The following is a 17,572-nucleotide window of genomic DNA, read 5'->3' as shown; positions in this document are numbered from 1 at the left end:
TAGTGATTTGAAGCATTTTTTTATATGTCTTTTGGCCATTTGTATTTCTTCTTTGAGGAAGTGTCTGTTCATTTCTTCTCCCCATTTTTTTGATGGCGTTAGTTGTGTTTTCTTCTATGTGTTTTTAAATGGTCTTGAGTCTAAAAACCAATTCTTAAACTCATTTTTTGAATTAATGGAATACTTTTCTTTGCATTCATTGGTCCAGTTTCTCTAATATTTGTCTAAACAACTTTCCTTTCTGTGCTGTATATTTTTAGCTTTTTTACCAAAAGTTAACTATATGTGTGGATTTATTTATGGGTTTTCTATTTTATTCCATTGATCCATCTACTTTTATTTCAGAAACAAACTTTTTTGGAGACTATTGCTTTGTAATTTAATTTGAAGACAAGAAGCATGATGCTGCTATCTTTCTTTTCTCTCAGGAGTTCTTTGGTATATCAGCTGATAAATACATAAGCTGTCTGTACAATAAAGTATTATTGATTAATATAAAGGAATGAAGTTACTGCTATACCCTAACAACATGAATGAAGCTTAATAGCATTTTGCTGAGTGAAAGAAGCCAGTTACAACTATGTAGTATTCAGTTTATTTTATTCAGTTTATATGACTGTTCAGAAGATGCTAATTCACAGACAGAATATAGATTCAAGTTGCATAGGACTTGGATGTGAGGATAGGTAGAATAGTCAGGGTGACTTCTAAACGATACAGGCTTCTTTTTACAGTCATGAAAATTTTCTAAAATTGATATTGGTGATAATTACACAGTTGTACATACTAGGCACATTGAATTATGGGATGGTGGTTGTTGGTGTATTTTTTGTTTGTTTTGTTTTTGGGTCACATCTCACAGGGGTTACTCCTGGCTCTGTGTTCAGAAATCGCTCCTGGAAAGCTCCAGGGACCGACCATATGGGATGCCAGGATTCTAACCACCATTCATCCTTCGTGGTTGGTTCATCCTGGATCTGCTGCATGCAAGGCAAAGGCCCTGCCCTACTTCTGTGCTATCTCTCAGGCCCAGTTGAATTGTATGGTTAATTCGTTGTTATGCAAATTAGACCTCAAAGTTGCTATAACAGCTACTACAGAGACTAATGATTGCACTGTAATGTGATTGAATGTAGTCCAAATTGAACTCAGATAGCTAGGGAAAGCAATATAAAGTATTATGGGGGCCAGAGCAATAGCACAGTGGTAGGGTGTTTGCCTTGCACACTGCTGACCTGGGAAGGACTTGGGTTTGATCTCTGGTGTCCCATATGGTCCCCTGAGCCTGCCAGCAGCTATTTCTGAGCACAGAGTCAGGAGTAACCCCTGAGAGCCGTTGGTTGTGGCCCAAAAATAACAAAAAATTACAGTATTATCTTAAATTTTGGAAGTATGTTCCATCTTTAAAAATTAACTAGATATTAATATATGTATTCTTTATTACTGGAAATTATACTTTATAGATCAAGATGATGATCCAGAGTTATGATATAGTTGGTAATTGAAACCATGGAAATATACATATATATACATGTGTGTACTTAAATATACAATGTATATATTACAGCATTAATTTCATATATTCACATCTATTGGGGATTGTAGAAAAATAGATAGCTCAGCATATAGGTCAATAGACAGAAAATAGAGAGCAACAATAAGGATTGAAAAGACCAAAGAGGTGTCATTGTGTACATTAAGGAAGTGAGAATAAATGACTATATTATTAATATTCTTCTATAGAGGTTCTGTGTAAGGATTGTTTCAGAAATAGAAAGTTGTGAATAATCTTGATGAGCAGAGTCAGTAGAGTTTTGGATTAGAATGGGCTAAATGTAGCATGCTCTTTTTAGAATTATGATGAAGGACGGCAGTAATCAGAAGAAAATATAGATTGAGGAAGAAAATGAAAAAGTGGCACCAGGAAATGGTTCAGTGACTAAAGGTTCTGCCTTGCAATGTGAGACTGAGTTACAATGAATGTGCTGGGCATAGTCCCTTGTACTGCAAGTGATTTCCTGATTTAGATATCACTACAGCCAACGTGTGCACAAATACCCAAATAAAGAAGTTTGAACAATAGATGCATTCCTACCAACAATGAGTGAGACTTCCTTTCTCCCCATGTCCCCACCAGCACTGATTGTCCTTGTTCTCTATGATGTGTGCCAGTCTGGTGTAAGATGGTACCTTGTTGTTTTGCATCTCCCTGATGATTAGTGATGTGGAGCATTTTTTTCATGTGCCTTTTGGCCATATGTATTTCTTCTTTGAGGAAGTTTCTTTATTTCGTCTCCCCATTTTTTGATGGGGTTAGATTATTATTTTCTTGTTAAGTTCTGTCAGGTACCTTGTATATCTTAGATGTTAGACCCTTTTTGATGAATATTGGGTGAATAGTTTCTCCTATTCTATGGGTTCCCTTTGTATCCTAGTCAGTGTTTCCTTTGAGGTGCAGAAGCCTCTCAGTTTAATGTAGCCTTTCTGGAAATCAATATGGATATTCCTCAAAAAGCTGAAAATTGAGCTCCCATATGATCCAGCAATACTACTCCTAGAGATATATCCTACAAACACAAAAACACAATACAAAAATTTCCTCTGCATGCCTATGTTCATTGCAGTGCCAAACAGTAGCCAAAATCTGGAAACAACTCAGATGCCTGACAACAGATGAGTGGCTAAAGAAACTGTGGTACATAATGCACAATGGAATACTATGCAGCTGTCAGGAAAAACAAAGTCATGAAATATATCCTATATGTGGATGGACATGGAAACTATTATGCTGAGTGAAATGAATCAAAGGGAGAGAGATAGACACAGAATAGTCTCATCAGTGGGATTTAAGAAAAATAAAAGACAGTATGGTAATAATACACAGACACAGTAGAGGTGAGGTTTGGAAGGACCTGCCCTTGATATGAAGCGTACCACAGAGATTGGTGAGAGCAGTTAGAGAAATAACTACACTAACAACTCTCATGACAATGGTAGTGAATGAGAGAAATAGAATGCCTGTCTTGATTACAGGCAGGGGTGGGGGAGGAGGGAGATTGGGGCATTGGTGGTGGGAAGGTTAGACTGGTGAAAGGGGTTCTTTTTCTTTTTCTTTTTTTTCTTTTTCTTTTTTTTTTGTTTTGTTTTTTTTTTGGCCACACCCGTTTGATGCTCAGGGGTTACCCCTGGCTAAACGCTCAGAAATCGCCCCTGGCTTGGGAGGACCATATGGGATGCCAGGGGATCGAACCACCGTCCTTCCTTGGCTAGCGCTTGCAAGGCAGACACCTTACCTCTAGCGCCACCTCACGGGCCCCAAGGGGTTGTTCTTTTTATGACTGAAACCCAACTACATGTTTGAAACCCAAACATGTTTGTAACATGTGCTTAAATAGGTAAAAATAATCTATATCATTTACATAATATATTTATATATTATCATTGCATATATTAAAATTGCATACATATATAGGGATGTCTAAAAACAAAGAAAAGCTTCTGGAAAGCCACATACTTTGTATCCTTAATATACTCTGTATCATCTCAAAAAAAAAAAAAAACCCACAATGTTTGAACACTATAGTGGACTACCATTGCAACCCCATAATGAAATATTTGGTACCTCTTATGAGTACCAAAATTAAGTGTGTGAGAGCACCACAGTTAACAGAGAAAGGACCAGGGATAAAGGAATACATGACAAGAGAGATTTGAACTTATTCATGGCCAGGGGAAAAATTGAAACATGAAAGATGCAGGATAATTAATGAAACATAATACAACTACATATTTTTCCTAATAGCTACATAGTATTCCAATGTATAGATGTACCAAAATTTTTGTTTGTTTGTTTGTTTGTCTTTTTGTTTTTGTTTTTTTTTTTGGTTTTTGGGCCACACCCAGTGATGCTCTGGGGTTACTCCTGGCTATGCACTCAGAAATCGCTCCTGGCTTGGAGGACCATATGGGACGCCAGGGGATCTAACCACGGTCCGGTCCGTTCTAGGCTAGCGCAGGCAAGGCAGGCACCTTACCTCTAGCGCCACCGTGCCGGCCCAGAATAGTTTCTTTATTCACTCTTCTGTTGTCTAGAACTTGTGTTGTTTCCAGATTCTAGCTGTTGTGAATAGTGCTGCAAAGAACATAGGAGTGCACTGTATTTTTTGGGACCAAGGGTGTATTCCCAGAAGTGTGGTATTGCTGGTCAAATAAAAACTCAATATCTATGGGGTTTTTTGGTTTGCTTTTTGGTTTTGGGGTCACACCAGGAGGCACTCAGGAGTTACTCCTGGCTCTGAGATCAGAAGTTGCTCCTGGCAGGCTCAAGGGACCATATGGGATGCCAGGATTGGGACTGATGTCCGTTCTGTGTTGGCAGTATGCAAGGCAAATGCCCTACTGCTGTGCTATTGATCCGGTGCCAATGTCTATGTTTTTGAGTAATGTTCATTTTGTTTTCCTAAAAGACTGGATCCGTTGATATTTCCACCAGCAATGAGAGTTTCTTTTCCCCCACATCTGTGTCAGTACTGGTTGTTCTTTTTTTTTTTTTTTAAACTTTATTGATTGATTGATTTATGGGTTACACCCAGCAGCACATACAGGTTACTCCTGGCTCTGCACTCAGAAATCGATCCTACCAGGCTGGGGGACCATATAGGATACTGGGAATCGAACCAGGTCCCTCCCGAGTTTGCTGCATACAAGGCAAATGTTCTGCTGTGCTACCTCTCTGGCCCAGTGTTCTTATTCTTTTTTGAGTTCTCCATTTGAGATGCAGTCTTTGTGTTTTGATTTACAGCTCCCTGAAATGGTGATAGGAAGTTTTTGTTTCTTTTCCACATTTTTTGATGGGATTGAACTTTTTAAAGTTCTACCAGTGACTTATTTATCTTTGATAATAATCTCTTATCCAATGAATATTGGTTAAATAATTTCTTCTAGTCCATGGGCAGTCTTTGTATTCTGGTATTTGTGTCTTTTAAAATGAAGAAGCTTCCTGGATAGATAGCACAGCAGTAAGGCGTTGCCTTGTAAATGGCTGATCCAGAATCGAATCCCCAGTGTCCCATATGGTCCTCCAAGCCAGGAGCGATTTCTGAGTGCAGAGACAGGAGTAACCCTTGAGCACCAATGGGTGTGGCCCAAAAACAAAACAAAACAAAAGAAGATTATTAGTTTAATGTAGTTCCATTTATCTTTGCTTTTACTTGCTTGCTCAGTGGTTCATCCTTGAAGATTCCTTGAGTTGTTTCATGCAGAGGTGTGCCTGTGTTTTTCTCTCTGTAGCTTATAAATTTGGGTTAGATATCGAGGTCTTTATCCATTTTGATTTGACTTTTGTGCATGGTATAATAACAAAAGAGATCTGAGTTCATTTTTGCATGTAGTTGACCAGTGTGCCTTACACCACTTGTTGAAAAAGTTTTTCTCTCTCCACTTCATTTTTTTTTGATCCTTTTAAAGATTAACTGTTCATATTTCTGAGGGTATGTCTCAAGATATTCAATTCTATTAATTAATCTGAGGGTCTTTATTCCAGTACCATGCTGTTTTAATTACTATTAGTTGTGGTACAGTTTGAAGTTGGACAAAGTGATGCTTCCCTTCCCAATCCCTCAGGAGTGCTTAGGTATTTGAGGGGCTTAGGTGTATCATTGTTCCATATGAATTTCTGGAGTATTTGACCTATTTATTTGGAAAATGTCATGGGTATCTTAAGGGACTGTATTGAATTGTTCAATGCTATGGGGGAGTATTGCCATTTTTAATGCTGTTACTTTACCCAATACTGAGTAGGATTTCCTTGTATACCATTTCCTTGTATACTATTTACTTTCTTGTGTTTTGTAGGTTTTCTTTTGTTTTGTATAGTCTTTCCCTTATGTTGATTCTGTGGTACTTCATTTTCTGAGGCACAGTTGTGAACTTCTGTCTTTCATTATTTGTTATTTGTTTTTCATTATTTATTATTATTCATTATTTAGGAATGCCATCGACTCTTGCATATTAACTTTGTAGCCTCTCACTTTACTATACAAATTTGTTGTTTTGGAAGCCTTTTTCATAGTCTTTAAGAATACTAAATACAGTATTATGTCATCTTTAAACAATGAGGGCTTTCTTTCTTTTCTGTTTGGATGCTTTTGATAACTTTCTTGCCGAATTGCTATGGCAAGTACTTCTAGTACTGTATTGAATAGAAGCCATGAGAGTCAGTCTTGTCTTTTGTCAGATCTTAAAAGGGAAAGCTTTTAGATTTTTTTCCTCATGAGTATAATGCTTGCTGTGGTCTTGTGGTAAATGGCTTTGATTATATTGAGGAAAGTTCCTTTAATTCCCATTTTATTGGAGTTTTTATTGGGAATGGGTGCTGGATCTTGTCAATGCATTTTTTTCATTTATTAATATGATCATGATTATTTTCTTTTATTGATATGTATGTTATGTTGACTGAGTTGTATATGTTAAGCCTTTTTTTTTGCATGCCTAAATGAATCCTGCTTGTTCCTAGTGTATGATCTTTTTAATGAATTGTTGGATCTCTTTGCTAGTATTTTGTTGAGGATCTTTGCATCTATGTTCATTAAGGCAAGGGAAGGAAAGAGCTTGGTGGGCATGAGCATCTGTTTTGCATGCAGAGGATTGTATGAAATGGTCCCTAGTACCTAGTCTCAGAGCACCATAGAGATAGATCTCAGAGTGTTGGGTCTGGCCCTCCCCCAAGCCCAAAATACTTTAATTACATTGAAATGGCTGCATTTTAGTAAATTGTGCCAGTTATACACTTCATACCAAGATCATTTGAGTTTATTTTATTAAGGTGGTTAAAATATATCTCCTGGGGCCGGAGAGATAGTATGGAGGTAAGGCATTTATTTGCCTTGCATGCAGAAGAACAGTGGTTTGAATCCTGGCATCCTATATGGTCCCCCGAGCCTGCCAGGAGCGATTTCTGAGCATAAAGCCAGGACTAACTCCTGAGCGCTGCCAGGTGTGACCCAAAAGCAAACAAACAAAAAAGAAATATCTGCTCTGATCATAAAACTTATAGCTTAAAGAAAAAACATGGAAATATATTTATAATTTGTTAAAGTTACAGACCTGTGAAATATAATCATTTGCAAGAACCAGTTATAGCAACTAAAATCAGAGGAACCAGGGAGGTAGTAAAGGGGTTAAGTCTGTCTTGTATGTGGCCAATCCTAGTTTGATTCCTGGTATCACATGGTTCGCCTGAGCATCACAGACTGTGGGAGCTTAGCTGTCCTAAGTAATACCTGGCACAATAGGATCCCAGCATCCAGCATCCTTGGGTCCATACATGGAACTGATGGGCTGAAAATCTCTGGAATTGTCCTCCAACCTTCTATGACTAGTTGGAGGGGGGGAGTTGAGGAGGAGGGGGAGGAGAAAGAAGAGGAAGAGTAGTGAGGGGAGGGAGGGATGGAGAAGGAAAGGAAGAATGAGGGGGAGTAAGAAGAGTGGGAGAGATTTGATTTTCAAAGTCAGTGTTTGGTGTGTTTTTTTTTTTTTTATCTTTTCTTTGATTGATTTTAAGATCTCTCCCCCACCTACATCTTTCATACTCCGCAGTTTTACTTTTAGTTTTTATTTTCTACATCGAATTTCCTGAGAATCTGTGGTGCAGTATTTATCCATTTATCCATTCTAGAAGATTTTCAGCTATTGGTGCTTCAACTTGTGCTTTTACAGTCTTTCTGGAACCATATCAAACAGTTACATAATTTTTTAACAATATGTTTCTTAACTTTTTCTATATTTGTAATATTTGTACTGTTTTTTTTTTTTTTTTTTTTTTTGCAACACCCGTTTGACGCTCAGGGGTTACTCTTGGCTCTGTGCTCAGAAATCGCTCCTGGCTTGGGGGGACCATATAGGATGCCGGGAGATCGAACTGCGGTCTGTCCTAGGCTAGCGCTTGCAAGGCAGACACCTTACCTCTAGTGCCACTGTTTCGGCTCCATATTTGTACTTCTTATATTTATTAAATTATAGTTTCTTTTGTTTTTAGTGTTGATTTAAAACCTGCTATAAAAACACACTTGTTTATTTTTAAATTTCATAGTATGTATTGCAGCAGTTTAGTTTTATATTCCATGAATATGAAAGTCAAAGTTCTGTTTTGTTTTGTTTTTTTTTCCTCTAAGTATTCTGGTTATTCCTTATCATTAGCGATATTTTAAAACTTTTGACATTAGGCTGGTCATTTCTTCTTGATTTGCTGATCATATGCTTAACATAATTTTTTCTGATTTCTGATATTTTTAATTTTATTTTTATATCCAATACTTTTTGTAATTATTTCATAGTTTATAACTTACAGTATTCTATTTCTGAGGGCATTTCATTTTCTCATTGTCACTGACTATATATTTAATAGTGATTTATTTGTCTTTATTAATGTCTGTACAATTTGATTACAAACATGATTTCAGTTATATAAAGAACACCCCCATTCACCAGTGCCCCATCACCAATGTCCCAAATTTCCCACTTCTCCCCCTCTCCCCCCCTTCCACCTGTATTTGAGACAGGCTTTCTACTTCATTCACATTGTTATGTTAGTTGTCAGTTAGTTATTTCTCTAACTGCACTCACCACTCTTTGTGGTGAGCTTCATTTCATGAGCTGTACCTTTCAGCCCTCATCTCTATTGTCTCTGAAAATTATTACAAAAATGTCTTATTTTTCTTTTCTTTTCTTTTTTTTTTTTTTGGTTTTTGGGCCACACCCGGCGGTGCTCAGGGGTTACTCCTGGCTGTTTGCTCCGAAATAGCTCCTGGCAGGCATGGGGGACCATATGGGACACCGGGATTTGAACAAACCACCTTTGGTCCTGGATTGGCTGCTTGCAAGGCAAACACCGCTGTGCTATCTCTCCAGGCCCGTCTTATTTTTCTTAAAACCCATAGATGAGTGATACTATTCTGTGTCTGTCTTTCTCCCTCTGACATTTCACTCAGCATAATAGATTCCATGTACATCCATGTATAAGAAAATTTCATGACTTCATCTCTCCTGATGGCTGCATAATATTTTCATTGTGTATATGTACCACAGATTCTTTAGCCATTCACCTGTTGAAGGGCATATTGGTTGTTTCCAAAGTCTGGCTATTGTAAATAGTGCAGCAATGAATATTGGTGTGAGGAACGGATTTTTGAGTTGTATTTTTGTGTTCCTAGGGTATATCTGTAGGAGTAATAGTGATTTATTTTCTTGTGTATTTGGTAACCTTAATTATGTAAGCTCAGTGTGGCTACATTTTTGAAGAGTTTACTGTTGAAGCATCTAATTTTGGTTATCTTCAGGATTTTTTGCTAAAAGAAAAATCTTATCTTTCCAACCCTGAGTAAGGTCTAGTACTTTAATTTTTGTTTGCAATTTGAAAGATTATTTCCCTCAAACTTTCCTTTTCACCAGTTTACTTTTTACTGTATTTCCCTTAGAAACTATTTCCTCCTCAGTCTTACAAACTATATGAAATAGTTCAGCAATAATGCAGCCACAAACAAATGTTAAGAAGTTAAAATTAATCTTTTTGGGGCCAGGGATTGGAGGAGCAATCCTCCCAATCAGTATGGGGGGCTTAGATCCTTATGCTATTGGCACATTAGTACAAACCTAATGGGTCAGTGCTCACCTCAGGTCTATATGCTATACTGTCCTGGTCAACAGTGCTTGGTGTGGGTGTGGGTGTGCTTGTGGTGTCAGGGTATTTCAGCCCTTTGAGCTGATTCCCTGGTCCCTAGGAACTAATTTACATTGCATAAATAATTTCTTTTTCATTTGGCATTGAATGTGCCCCCTTTTTTAAATAAAAAGATTTTGTCAATGTTATTTACATTTTACAATACTGGTAATGATAAGGTTTCATGAACACAACATTCTAAAACCACACCTTTACCAGAGTGTTTATTTCCTTCCAACATTGTCCTAGCCCTCCCTTCCCAACACTCCATTCTGCCTGCTTTTCCCCACATCTCATTGCCCTAGTAAGATTCTATTCCTTTTTTTTTCTTTTTTTTTGGCATTTTGTTAGTCTCCTACTCTGTCTCCTGCATATGAAAAACAGCATTCTGTTTCTGTCCCTCTTCTGACTAACTTTACTCACCATATTTTCCAGTTCCATCCACATAGCGAAAAATTACACAATTTCACCTTTCTTCTAGCCATTTCCTTTGTGTCTCTGCACCGTAGTTTCATCATTCAATCATCTGATCTTGGACACTTGGGTTGTTTCCAGATTTTGACTCTCAAGTTTCAATGAATTTAGGAGTGCAAACGTCTTTTCTGAAAAATTATTGAGCCATTAGATGCCAAGAAGTAAAATACCGGGTCGTACCATAGTAAAATAACCTGGTCATAGGGAGGAATATACATATTGCTTTTGAAAATGGTTTAAACAGTCAACATTTCCACCTGCAGTGTATGAGTTCCTTTTTTCCCAACATCCATGCCAACAGTGGTTGTTTTTGTTCTTTGTGATGTGTGCCAATGTCACTGGTTTGTAGTCAGATTTCATTGTTGCTTTGATTTGCATTTCCCTGGAGATAAGTGATGCAGAACATTTGTTCATAGCTATCTCTTACGTGTTTGAGGAAATTTTTGCTCATCACTTTCACCCATATTTTGATGGGGTTCGCTGGTTTGTTGTTTTTTTTTTTTTTTCTCTTGTGAAATTCTACCAATGCTTTAGTTTGGGTGTTAACCCTTTGTTAGATGAGAAGGAGAAATTAATTTCTCCTAGTCTGGGTTGTCTTTATTTTGGTTATCTTTTTTTTGCAGTGCACAGGCTTCTTATTTTGATATAGTCCCATTTATTTATCTTTTTTTCCTTTTCCTTGGCCAATGCATTGAATCATTGAAGATGCCTAATCATGAATGGTTCTGCATATATTTCCTCAATATCTTTTTTTATTTAGGTCTCTTATCAAGATTTTTAATTCATTTTGAATTGACTGTTTTGCATGGTGTGAGGAAAGGGTTATAAAGCATGTGATCTTTCAGAAGTAACATACTGTTTTATTGTGAGTGGAGTTAAGGTGCTTGTCTTGCATGTGGCTAACCTAGGTTTGATCCTTGTCACATATATGTAGTCCTCCAAACTCCTCCAGGAGTGATTCCTGAGAACAGAGCCAGAAATGAAAGTCTTTTTTGTTTTGTTTTGATTTTGGGTTGTACCTGAAGATGATCAGGATCTATATATGTGTCTGTGCTCAGGGATCACTCCTGGCAAACTCCAGGGATCACATAGGATGCCAAGGATTGAACCCTGGTCGGCCATGTACAAGACAAGAACCCAACCCACTATCCTGCCTCTCTGGCCCCAGCCAGGAGTAAGTCTTAATTAAGCATAACAAGTGTGGCCTAGATATTATAAAAGCAAATAATGAATAAATAAAACCAGCACAGCACCATTGCCACTTTTTCTTTTCACAAGTAAAACAAATTCATAATACTAATTTTTTTTATTTACTACCAGTAAATAATTTACTACCAGCTTATTTGACTCATTCATTGTTCAAGTAGAGGTTGATTCTTTTGATTGCTATGATTTTTGTCTCATTTAACCCATAATTTGTCATTTTACTATTTCTCCTTTTTAAAAGTTTTTACAGATTAAAATTACTAGGTTCATAGAATTAACAAGATGAGCTGTATTTTCCCTTTGGGGGGCATCAGTTAAGTTGGGAGCATTGGTGCTTAAGGATTTCACTTGGAACTGCTTGAGTGACCATGTGCAGTACCAGGATTAGAAATACTATTGTGGGGCCCGGAGAGATAGCTCAGCGGCGTTTGCCTTGCAAGCAGCCGATCCAGGACCAAAGGTGATTGGTTCGAATCCCGGTGTCCCATATGGTCCCCTGTGCCTGCCAGGAGCTATTTCTGAGCAGATAGCCAGGAGTAACCCCTGAGCACTGCCGGGTGTGGCCCAAAAACAAAAAAAAAAAAAAAAAGAAATACTATTGTGACTATAGTCACTTGACTTAACCTCTGCACTCCCTCTCCAGCCCACATTTAACATCTGACCTGTTTTCCATATTTCCTGTACATTTATAGTTGAACCTGGAGGCTATCAAAATCTGATTATTTTGGGTAGAGGGACAAGACTAGATCGTACAGTTTTTCTCTTCCATCAGGAGCCACAGTCATGTTTGTTTATTTCTTTGAGGAATAGTGTTTAAAATTGGTATTCACCAGAAGTTGTAAAATGATGATTTGAGAGGGGTTACACATCTAGTGGAGCTCAGGGCTCACTCTTGGTGAATGAGGGGACCGTATGGGATTCCAGGCAAGTGCTCCTACCCACTATACAATTACTCTGGTCCTTTATAATGGTGATTATTTATAAATGTTATCAATCTTTTTCATTCCTTTATTAACATGGATGCTACTGTAAACTGTTATGCCCAAGAATAAAATTTGTTTAGGTATAAGCTTCTCTATCAGTTTTCAAAAAGTGTGGTGATTTTCACTTTTTAATACCTTCCAGTGCTTACTGATTAGATTTTTTACCCAATAATCTAGGTTGTTATATTGAAAACTGTTTTGGTTAATGTGTTTATTATCCTTACTTGTACTCTAATGGTACTATACTTAACCAACTGACTTTTTAAGTTTGTTCTTGCTTATTTTGGACAAATTTAGGATTTTTAAGTGGCCAGATCTAGCAATGTTTATAATTGTATATGTGTATTATGTTTTCAGTTCAAATTTAGGACTATGCATGAAATTTTCATATACATGGAATCTATTATGGTGAGTGAAGTAAGTCAGAGGGAGAGAGAAAAACGCAGAATGGTTTCACTCAGCTATGGGTTTTAAGAAAAATGAAAGACATTTTTAACAGTATCTCAGAGACAAGAGAGATGAGGGCTGGTAGGTGCAGCTCATGACATGAAGCTCACCACATAGAGTGATGAGTGCAGTTGGAGAGATGACTACACTGAAAACTATTATAACAATGTGAATGAATGAGGGAAGTACCTGTCTTGAATACAGGTGTGGGTGAGGTGGGGAGGAAGGAGATCTGGGAAATTGGTGGTGGGAATGTTGCACTGATGAAGGAGGGTGTTTTCATGACTGTAATCATACAACTATAATCATACTTGTAATCACGGTGTTTAAATAAAGATGATTAAAAAACAAATTCAGGACTATGGGATTTTACCAAACGTGTTTGTTTATTTATTTATTTATTTATTGGTTTTGGGGCCACACCCGTTGGCACTCAGGGATTACTCCTGGCTCTGTGCTCAGAAATTGCCCCTGGCAGGCTCGGGGGACTATATGGGATTCCAGGATTTGAACCTGTGTGCGTCCTGAGTTGGCTGTGTGCAAGGCAAACACCCTCCAGCTGTGCTATCACTCCCACCCCCTAAACCTCTTTTTTAAATTTAATGTCCTTTGCCCCAACCTGAAATTACTTGGTTTCCTAAGTGTGATCAACCTGCTACATGCGGGATTAAGCAAACTATCTTTCAGTATTGTTACTGCATTTCATACCATATATGCATTTCACAGCATATAATTCACACAAGATCTATCTAATTTATTGTATAAGATAAGTCACTTTGGTTATGAATCATATTGTTTCTCGAACTCTTAGGATCAGCCCATACTTTGTGTTGAGTCTAAATTACCTGCAGTTCAATGAGAGAGCAGATACTTTTGGCTTCTAGGCTTGTGCTTGCCTAGTCAAGCTTGGAATTGGGTTGCTGGTTCATTGGAGAGAGGATCAGGATGCACCCTGGAAAGCTCCCTGGATGCTGAGTGTGTTATTTGTGAGTACTCATGCATCATAGAAGCATGCCGAGATCATTTCTGTCAGTACTTAAGACTCCTGCTTTTATAACTCTGCTGGGCTCTGAGCCTTTATTGGAGGCACCAGAACAGATACTTGTCATCCCTGACTATTTTTAAAGGAGATAAACTCTCTTGATGGCCTCTCTGTGTGGAGTTCTCACATTCTACTAGGTTACACTTAGGTGATGCTCTTCATGCTTTGGTTGCCAGACTGACTTCTGTTAGGTGTTGGTGTGAGTTTTTTCTTTTTTTTAATAAACTTTTAATTTACTGATTGATTGATTGATTGGTTTCTGAGTCACACCTAGCAGTGCTCAGGGATTATTCTTGGCTCTGCATGCAGAAATCGCCCCTGGCAGGCTGGAGACCATATGAGATGCCGGGAATTGAACCGAGTCCCTCCCAGGTCAGCCACATGCAAGGCAAACGCACTACCACTGTGCTCTCTCTCTGGCTCCGAGTTTTACTTTTTATGTATGCTTTCATCATTAGGGCAGATCAAGAGTGATAGAATATCATACTGTTTGTTACTCATTTCCTTTATTCCACATAGATACACAGTCTCAGAATAGCCATCTATAAAACCACTAATAGGATTATTGAAAACAGATTAAGAGGTTTTTTTTTTTTTGTAATTATCTTGTATGAAAGGCTGTATGGAGATATTAGTCAAATTACTGTGTGAAAAGTTACATGAGGTCAGGTTTGCCACATGTATGGAATGTGGCTTGAGGTGCTATGGTATACCATAAATTGGATGCACATTTACATTCATTACATTTATTTATTGGGATTGTTTTTCTTTTAAATTTTAATTTTGATCATTCACATGTAAAATTCATTGGCATGTATTTCAAAAGCCAAATATAACCTAGTTTTCTTGAGTTTTCTTCCTAGTTTCTTCTTGTCCCTATGTATTTGTTTTTTAGAGTGTAGATTTGTATGGATCTATATTAGGTTCTCAATGTTTTGGTTTTTTATCAGTATTCATATATCATATACAGCCCAGTTTGTGTGTGTGTGTGCGCATGTGTTTTGGGCCACACCCATTTGATGCTCAGGCTCAGGGTTAACTCCTGGCTATGCACTTAGAAATCGCTACTGGCTTGGGGAGACCATATGGGATGCCGGGGGATCAAACTACGGTCCATCCTACGCTAGTGCTTGCAAGGCAGACACCTTACCTCTTGCCACCGTTCCGGCTCCTACAGTTGAGTTTTGGGTGTCATCCTTGTGCAGGGCCCATGCTAATCTCTGTATCGTTTCACTTTTAGTATATGTGCTGCCGAAGCTAGCAGTCGAGTTTTGGATTGGATTTGTGTCTGTGTGTCCACAGGGTGTGTGTGTGTGTGTGTGTGTGTGTGTGTGTGTGTGTGTGTGTGTATCTGTGTCTGTGTGTGTGTGTCCGTGTCCGTGTCTGTGTCTGTTTCTGTGTCTGTCTGTCTTTGGTTTGTGTATCCACGTATTTGTATGTTCATGTCATCCACAGGGCTTACTGCTCTTTGCTCAGATCTTTGCAATGCTCTAGGGACCTAATGCCTGATATCAAACCAAGGTTAGTCATGTGCAAGGCAAATGCCTTAATCTTATACTCCCTCTCTAGGCCAAGAGCCTTATATTTTTATTCTGTATCATGGCATTAAAAAAACAACAACAACTCAGAGCCGGAGAGATCGCATGGAGGTAAGGCGTTTGCCTTGGATGTAGAAGGTTGGTGGTTCGAATCCCGTGCCTGCCAGGGGCAATTTCTGAGCGTAGAGCGGAGCCAGGAGTAACCCCTGAATGCTGTTGAATGTGACCCAAAAACCAAAAGCCAAAAAAAAAAAAAAATACTCACTAGATCTGTTTTATAAGTCACTGAAGTTGGCTTGATTTGGTTTGGTTTGGTTTTTTGGCCATACCCAGTGATGCTCAGACCCCTGGCTGTTCTCTCAGTAATTACTCTTGGAGGGTTTAGAGGCCCATAAGAGATGCTGGGGATTGAACCTAGGTTAGTCGCATACAAGGCAAGCACCCTGCCTGTGGTACTATTAGTACTCCATCCCCCAATCACCCCAATTGTCTGGTACCCAGAAAAACCTGAGCACTAAAATCATCAGTCTCCCAACCCTATGATCCGTATCACCAGGAAACAAACATAACCTAACCTTAAAAAAGTGACAAATAAAGCACAATATAAAAAAACATAATTCTGGGTACCAGAATTCTATTGTATTTTCTCTGATGTATTTTGTGATTGGTTTTTCTGAATTGATTTCTGAAGTCTTTATTATACGTTTTCAGTATTTCATTTAAAATTTCAAGATTCAGGAATTTTCCTCTTTGATGTATAGGTAATGATACTTCTGCTTTATTGTTCAAGTTTTATTTAAGTACTCGTGTATACTTAAGATCCTCTTTACTTATTGGTTTTGTTGGCACTTTCATTCTAGTCATTTCACCCTTCAATTTTTTAATTTGGGTATAGTTGACACAAAGTTATCTTACTTTCAAGTGTTCAGCATACTGATTTCTTATTTGTGTGCTATATTTGTATACATAGTGAATTATCCAGCAGATCATTGTAGGTAGTAGCATGTGTAATTATAAGTTTTACAAAATTTATTTCTTCTGATAAAAACTTTTAAGATTTATTTTTAACAACTTAAAATATGTAGTACTAGTAACAAAAGTTACTGTACATTATATTCCCATATATAACTTGTTTTTGTTTTGGGGCTGTACATAGCCATGTTCAGGATATGTGGAAGATTTCTGAAGATTAAGGTCTCTGAGCAGTTTGATTCAAGAGAACAACATAAGAGAAAAAAACAAAGAGAACAAAACCCAAAAAGATTAAAAAAGAACTTCTTTGGGTCCAGAGAGAGTACAGTAGCTTGCATTTATGTGATGGATACAGTGATCCCTAAATAAAGAGCCAGCAGTAAGCTCTGAACACAGCCCCAAAACAGAACAAGTACCCTCTCACAAATTGTAAACATAAAAAACTAGTTAGGAGGATACTGTAATGATATCTGTTTGGTAGTGGAACTAGAATTAAATCCCTGTTAAAAGAACAGGGAGTGAGGAATAGGACATATTTCCTAGAATTGGGGTTCTGAATACTATTTGGATGATTATACTGTTTCCTAGTACTGGGAATATTTATAGAATAGTAAGTGGGGTTTTTTTTTTTGTTTTTGAAGGCAAAAGGGTAGATATTTGTAAGTATACTGAGTTTCAGCTTTGCATTAGTCTATTCTCTAATTTCAAACATACACTTTGACTCTTCAGGAGCCTTTTTTTTGGAGGGGGGGTCACACCCGCCAGCGCTCAGGGGTTACTCCTGACTCTGTGCTCAGAAATCGCCCCCGGCAGGCACAGGGGACTAAATGGGATGCCGGAATTCGAACCACCATCCTTCTGCATGAAAGGCAAACGCCTTACCTCCATACTATCTCGCCCCCAGGCGCCTTTTTTATTTTTTTGATGCTTTGATTATGTCTCTGATAAAGAATTTTGCTTTCCTATCTTAATATTTAATACATTTGTATTACTTGTTTGTTTTTGTTTGTTTTGGGCCACACCCGGTGATGCTCAGGGGTTACTCCTGGCTTGGGGGACCATATGGAACGCCAGGGGATCAAACTGCGATCCATCCTAGGTCAGCACATGCAAGGCAGACGCCCTTATGCTTGCCCCACAGCTCCAGCCCCCCACATTTGTATTACTGTCTTTTCTACAGACCAGTATTAAAGTT

General features: G+C 38.1%; 2 protein-coding genes and 1 pseudogene across 2 annotated transcripts in view; 2 read left to right on the top strand and 1 right to left on the bottom strand.

Annotated features, from left to right (window-relative positions):
* The window catches only part of EBPL (EBP like), a 550,113-nt gene that overhangs the window by 403,251 nt on the left and 129,290 nt on the right, over positions 1-17,572 (top strand). The window lies entirely within an intron of this gene.
* KPNA3 (karyopherin subunit alpha 3) overlaps positions 1-17,572 on the top strand; it is a 104,971-nt gene that overhangs the window by 15,546 nt on the left and 71,853 nt on the right. The window lies entirely within an intron of this gene.
* Positions 15,050-15,131, bottom strand: LOC126017179 (uncharacterized; annotated as a pseudogene).

This window comes from Suncus etruscus, chromosome 8 (assembly GCF_024139225.1).
Source record: "Suncus etruscus isolate mSunEtr1 chromosome 8, mSunEtr1.pri.cur, whole genome shotgun sequence".
Lineage (NCBI taxonomy): Eukaryota > Metazoa > Chordata > Mammalia > Eulipotyphla > Soricidae > Suncus > Suncus etruscus.
Note: the sequence above shows the minus strand (reverse complement) of the source record. Positions and strands in the feature narration are given on the sequence as shown.